The 7,554-nt window shown below is 43.2% G+C and overlaps 1 long non-coding RNA gene across 1 annotated transcript; it reads left to right on the top strand.

The window, feature by feature from the left end:
* The first annotated feature begins 1,593 nt into the window (after positions 1-1,593).
* On the top strand, positions 1,594-5,271 carry LOC122129146. The gene is made up of 3 exons (XR_006151744.1): positions 1,594-1,650; positions 2,279-2,452; positions 4,726-5,271. It is a non-coding gene; the product is annotated as an uncharacterized LOC122129146 (long non-coding RNA).
* The last annotated feature ends 2,283 nt before the right edge of the window (positions 5,272-7,554 follow it).

The raw sequence follows: 7,554 nt of genomic DNA, 5'->3' as shown, positions 1-7,554 counted from the left end.
CTAAATATTAAATGGTGTTCGCCTACACACGATTCTATATAAATACAACGGATTATACCGATGCAAACATGTTAGAAACGATGCATCGCGATTCATCCCACATTGTATCCGGTGCACACTTTTTTGATCCGGGCCATCGCATCGTGAGCTTTTATGCCGGTGCATCGATGCGAACCGGTGAATCTTCCCATCCCTAATTTACACACACAAACAGATATACACACACTTACTTACGCACACACTTACAAAAACACATATACACACACTTACAGACACACACTCATACATAAACACTTACAATCACACACATATAATATATATCTATATGTCTATGTATTAATTCATTCATTTTTAATTCTCATAAAAAAAATTGTCTAATAGGAGATAAAAAATGTTTTCCTTTTCTCTCTACAGCCTGTCAAACTGCAGTATTACAGAAGAGGGCTTCAGTTCTCTTGCATCAGCACTGAGATCAAACCCCTCACACATGAGAGGGCTGGGGCTGAATGAGAGTAAAGCAGGAGACTCAGGAGTGAAGCATCTTTCTTCTCTTCTGAAGGATCCCAAATGTAAACTGGAGAAACTAAGGTGAGTATCACAAGACCAAATACTGAGTTGATATCAGTGAATTTGACAGTGACAGTGAATTATCATGCTCTTCACATGTAAAGGGTCACTATTTATTTAGCAGTAAACTTCTTATCACTCTCCTTTTCCATCTTTATTACACACACACACGCACACTCTCAAACACACACTCATACATACAAACACACACACATTTTATATAAATATATATACAGTATATATATATTATTGCATTACTTTTCATATTTTTTGTCTAAAATGGAGAAAAAACATTTTCCTTTTCTCTCTACAGCCTGTCAAACTGCAGTATTACAGAAATTGGCTTCAGTTCTCTTGCATCAGCACTGAGATCAAACCCCTCACACATGAGAGATCTGGTGCTGTCTGGGAATAAAGCAGGAGACTCAGGAGTGAAGCCTCTTTCTTCTCTTCTGGAGAATCCCAACTGTAAACTGGATAAACTACAGTGAGTATCACAAGACCAAATACTGAGTTGATATCAGTGAATTTGACAGTACCAGTGACTTATCATGCTCTTCACATGTAAAGGGCCACTACTAATCCACCAACTAACACTTCTTATCACTGTCCTTTTCCATCTTTATTACCCACACACACACTTTCACACACACCCACTTCACACACACCCACACACTTACAAACACACACACACACACACACACACAAACACATACACTAACACACACACACACTCTCTGAAACACACACTCTCAAACACACACTCAAAGATACCGTATATACTTACAAACACACACACACACATTTTATATATATATATATATATACATATATATATATATATATTATTGTATTCCTTTTCATATTGTTTGTCTAAAATGGATTTTGTTTAATCTTTTCTCTCTAAAGCCTGTCAAACTGCAGTATTACAGAAATGGGCTTCAGTTCTCTTGCATCAGCACTGAGATCAAACCCCTCACACCTGAGAGAACTGGGGCTGAATGGGAGTAAAGCAGGAGACTCAGGAGTGAAGCATCTTTCTTCTCTTCTGGAGGATCCCAACTGTAAACTGGATAAACTATAGTGAGTATCATAAGACCAAATACTGAGTTGCCATCAGTGAATTTGACAGTGACATGAAATTATCATGCTCTTCACGTGTAAAGGGTCACTATTAATTCAGCAGTAAACACTTCTTAACACTCTGATTTTCTTCTTATCACTGTCCTTTTCCATCTTTATTACACACACACACACACACACACTTTCACACACCCACTTCACACACACCCACACACTTACAAACACACACACACTTACACACACACACACAAACACATACACTTGCACACTTACAGACACACACCAACACACACACACACATACACTTAAACACACACACACGCACAGACACATGCACAGACACACAAACACACACACTTATACAGACACACACAAACACACACACATACACACACATTCACACACACAGACAGACACACGTGTTCACACACACTTGCAAACACACACACTCACAAGAACAGACAGACATACATACACAAATACACACTTAAACACACACGTACACACACACACACACACACAAGTACAAACACACACACACATACCTATTTACACACTCACTTACACACACACACACAGTCACACACACAGCTGATCTAATAGAGTCTTTCCTTCTTTCTCTCTACAGCGTTGAAAACTGCAATATAACAGAAGAGGGCTTCAGTTCTCTTGCATCAGCACTGAGATCAAACCCCTCACACATGAGAGAGCTGTGGCTAGATGGGAGTAAAGCAGGAGCCTCAGGAGTGAAGCATCTTTCTTCTGTGCTGGAGGATCCCAACTGTAAACTGGAGAAACTAGAGTGAGTATCATAAGACCGAAAATCTGAGTTGATATCAGTGAATTTGACAGTGACAGTGACTTATCATGCTCTTTACATGTAAAGGGTCACTATTAGTTCAGCAGTAAACTTCTTATCACTATCCTTTTCCATCTTTATTACAAACACACACGCATACACACACATATATACACTGTGAACGCCAAGCGTTCCAAATGACACGATGAGGGTGTTGTTCATCAAAACAGGTCCATTTATTAACTCTTAAACTTACAAACTCAGGTAGTCAAACATAACAGAAAAGCCATAAGCCCACAGGCTTGAACACAGAGTTACTTGAATCTTTTCCCTCGTCAGTCCTGTTTCACTCTGACTCTAAACTCTTTGTTGCACTAGTTGCTGCTCAGGTGCCAAACTAGTCTAACAATTTGCACCTGAGCTTGCAATCAGTGGATTGCCCGACCTCCCCAGTCCCCAGAGCACCTCCCCAGGGTCGTAGAGCCTGCCCTGTATAGCCCTGGTAAGGCAATTCACCAATGTTTAAACCAAGTGGAACCCCAAGTGCAGCTTGGGTACCACATACCCTCCCCCTCAACTTCAGGCCCCTTCCCGGGGGTTAAAAGGAAGGTTTTAATTTGGTTCTTCACCATAAACACCAAAGTTAAACAACATAACACATTTCAGGGCAGCAACAGGTTATTTAAAATTACCACAATTTCAACATAAAATGTCCATTTTCCCCTGACTAGAGTCTTCCTTCTTAGCCATTCTCAAACTTCTGTTACTTTCCTGTGTCGGTTCCCAGTTGGTCTGTCCAGCTCCATCCAGCCTCGGGGTCTATCCTTCCCCGTTCCGGTCGTGGACTCTCTGTCTCTCTGGCCGGACGGTCTCTGTCCCTCGGTTCCTTTTGGCCGTGGGCTCACCATAGCCCTCAGTCGCACTCGCAACATCGCAGTTGGTGGTCTCCTTGGCCCTGCTGGAGTAAACGAAGGGGTGCTCTTCCTCACCCAACAGAAGGCTGCCTTTGCCCAGAGACCAGCCCACCTGCACCTCATCGATGTCGAGGTTCTTGCTGGAGCTGTGCTTCACTGGAATCTTCTCAATGACCTTTATCTTGAAGCCAGCCTTGCCCTCGGCTGTGCTGTATTTGCTTTCTTCAATTAATTCAAAGTGGCCCCTCTCTTTGTAGGTCTTGTCTGTGAGGCTTGTTACTACTGCCTTGTGCTGGTAGCCGGTGAACAGGCACATCTCTCTCCTCTGGGCAGGAGCAGCCACGCTTGTCTGGTCCCCCTCTTCACTGAGGTCGGCGGCGGCATCATCGCCTTCGTAATCTACCTCTTCACCGTCATCGTCTTCCCCAGACTCTTCCTTAACCATCCCAGCTTCCTTTGCTGGTGCTGCAGGGGTTGCGTTGGCAGCAGACTTGTTTGCTTTTAGCTGGTGGGATCATAGTCATCTTCCTCACCAGCTTTGTTATCATCATCTCGATCTTCAGCAGCATCTTCCTCATCATCGTCACGGTCATACTCTTCACCGTCATCATCTTCATCATCAACATCGACATCATCTTCGTCATCACCGTCATACTCTTCATCATCATCATCGACAGCATGTTCATCGACATTTTCATCGACCACCTCACCCAGGAACACAATCCCATTGGTCCTGGCTATCTTCGGTAGAGCCTCCCAGGCCTGGGCAGTCTTATCCGCTTCTCCATGCGGCTGGTAAACTTCTGCTTCAAGCTGCATGTCCTCTTTCATGGCAGTAAGCAAATCCTTTACCTCCTGTCCTTCGGCCCCCTGGGTCAGCTTCTCCCCCCGAGCTCCTCTAGATCCCCCTCAGATGGGTCTGCAGAGCTCAGCAAGGGCTCCCCGCACTCCTCCTGCGACTGCCTGACGGTGGCCAACAATTCCTTTAATGCTGGATCCATAGCTTATATCTTCACTTAAGCTGGGTGACTCTGTCCGCGTACCCCCTCTTCGGCGACTTAGCTGGGGTTCCAACACACACACACACACACACTTAAAAACACACAGACATAAACACTATCAAACACACACACTTGCAAACACACACACTTACAAGAACAGACAGACACACACATACACTTGCACACACTCACACACACACACTCACTCACACACACACAAACACACACACACAGACACACACACACACACACACACACACACACACACACACACACACACACACACACACACACACACACACACAAACACACTCACACACACAGCTGATCTAATAGAGTATTTCCTTCTTTCTCTCTACAGCCTGTCAAACTGCAGTATTACAGATAAAGGCCTCAGATCTTTACTATCAGCAGTGAGATCAAACCCATCAGCCCTCAGAGAGATTTGGCTGAATGGGAATCATCCTGGACCCTCAGCACTGCAGCTGTTCTCTGAACTTCAGAAAGATCCAAACTGTAAACATATCAAAATATCTGGACTCTCATGAATCGATTCAAATTTTATTCCACATTAAATATATCTCTCTACACTGTGTATAAAACAAATAATTATATCTGATGTAAAAAAATAAATTCTTTAGTTACTGGAATGATTAGTGACATGTTGTGACAAGTCACTGCATATATGATGTACGTATAGTAGTTGTCCAACAGCTCCTTTCCACTGTACCTGTCTTTGTTTAGGAAGAAATGATGTTACTCCTATCTCTGTACTCCACTGGACTTAAATTTATTTCCCTATCCCTTGTATACTACTTGCATCACGTTACTATTTGAAGTAATATGTATGTTTTTTTTTTAAGTAACAAAAAAAAAATGTCAGTACTGTTAGTATTGTATAAAGAATGTTTTATTAACATTACCTTAATTCTAATATTGATAATAAACATGACTGATGAGAACAGATTAATGTGTATTGTTCAATGATTCTATATTTGTGGTCATTTGGAGTCATTGTGCTCAGTCTTTAGTCGGAGATGAAACACTTGTGGCTCAGGTGCTGGGTGCTGTGGGGAGTGCAGGGGTGCGCTTCCTGAAAGTATCCAAGTTCAGCTAGAGACTTTTCAGTCATTTTCTCACTCTTTGTTGCTATTGTTGCTGCACAATGACGCTTTAGGTAAAACTAGGCAGCCACTTGAGGCAAGTCTAAGGTGATAAGCACCAGGGGCGGCGCCGGGGGGGGGGGGGTGCTACACCTGACTGACGTCACTCAATGCGACGCTGATGCAGTCTCGGAACTTCTTTAAAAGCACTGCGCTGGTGATAGCCAGGTAAGCGGCAGGACTGATTTTGGATCATCTATTTGTGTCCGTTGGTTCGTTTATCGTGGCATTTTCCTTCGTGGGCAACCACGAGCGTTGCAAGCCCAAGGCTGTGCGGCTGCTTTTCCCTTTACTGGTACGTAGCTGCCTGCTCGGCTGGCTGTAGCTATTTTAGGTGGCTTTGTTTTTATTCGTGTTACTTGCCCTCATTATAGGTCGCAATGTGAAGCACGAAAAGTCCTTTAGAAAACGAATCCCGCTCCACAGGCGTGCATCTACACAATCTTTAGCTCATAAAAAAGAACGAGTCTCGCTTAGCTACCAAAAAAAAGTTCGTCGCTGACTTTCCAGTCAATTTTTGGTGCGTCTATGTTTTATGCCGAACTAGTTTCTTCAGAGCGCACAAGGATCTTGGTCGCGAGTGCTGGCACTTTTCGACACGTGATCATGCTACACCAATAAGGTAGCTGCTTTTTGTCAACAGAGTTGCAAGATGGCGTCCACCATGCCTTCGTCGAGCAGTACGGAAGACGAAGAAATTACACCGGAATGTCTTAATAAATCAAAAAACAAACATTGTTTTATGCATATTACTTCAGTCAAGCACGAGGAGGTTATTATTTCACCACTACACGATGGAATACATGCAGGACAAGCCTACAAACGTGGCTCGGGTTGGAGGGTGAGTCTCGAGACATGGCTGAGAACTTCAAACACTGTGTTGATGTGGAGTTTGAAAATATTCCCGAGGATGCTGACTGAAAGGTACAATTATGTGTGAGAACTCATTGAGTTATCCTTTTTGTTTTGTTAAGGCCAATTGCAGAAAGCTGCAGAGTTGAAGGATGACCAAAGTATTCTTTTGCATATAAAAGACTGTGTGGCTCTGGAGGTGCAGTACCACAAAGGCTGTTATAATCAGTACACCAGGTTTTTGACGAGGCCTGAAAAACCAGAGAAAGAACAGTAAGTTATTTATTATATTGCATTTCAAGGAGCTACTAACTTATTATATAAGTAAACATTCAATCTGCATTCTGTTGTATGTGCACACAATCACAACACTTATTCATTTCTTTCCTTCTCATTCATATGTGTTCTAGGAATGAGCCCACGTTTGATGTCGGCTATAAGATATTCTGTGAGAGGATCATTCGCCAAAGGCTGCTTGTCAACCAAGAGGTGCTGAGAATGGGCCAGCTGAGGAAGGCCTTCATTGAACTGGTGAAAGCAAATGAAGGTCTTGATGCTTCAAACTACAGGTAACTGCAATGCATTTTTCTCTCAAGTCTTATTATTTGTCATGTGCAAGTCCAGCTTTACACAACATGTGTGTGACAGGCCTGAGAAACTGTTTTTAAGTCTTGCTGTTTGTACAGACATGTACCAGTTGGCAACAAGGAGAATAGCTGATGTGTGTGTGTGTGTGTGTGTGTGTGTGTGTGTGTGTGTGTGCGTGTGCGCGCGTGTGGTGTGGTTAGTGATGTTGTGTGCCTTTCTTGGGCATCTTTGGTGTTAAATGTGCTGTATGGCAGATAGGTTCTAGTCTGTAATGTCTTGTACCACCTCCACCACTCTGCTTTTCATGATACTCCTGTGACTCTTAATTGTCACTGTTTTGTTGTGTTGCAGACAGGATATGTTGAAGAAGAGGCTAACTCGTGATTTCCCCCATCAGTATCAAAAACCTAGAACGGTCACGTAGAGCTGATGCAGGGTCACAACGCATACAAATCTTTGACCCGGATCAGAGGACCCCAACCCAATGGAAAAAGTTTCTCTCAGAAGGAACAAATAAGGAAGCACTTGCCGAATTCCTGTATGTTGCATGGAAAAATGCAGACCTTACAATAGTGGGCAAAAACCTC

This window comes from Clupea harengus, unplaced genomic scaffold (assembly GCF_900700415.2).
Source record: "Clupea harengus unplaced genomic scaffold, Ch_v2.0.2, whole genome shotgun sequence".
Lineage (NCBI taxonomy): Eukaryota > Metazoa > Chordata > Actinopteri > Clupeiformes > Clupeidae > Clupea > Clupea harengus.
Note: the sequence above shows the minus strand (reverse complement) of the source record. Positions and strands in the feature narration are given on the sequence as shown.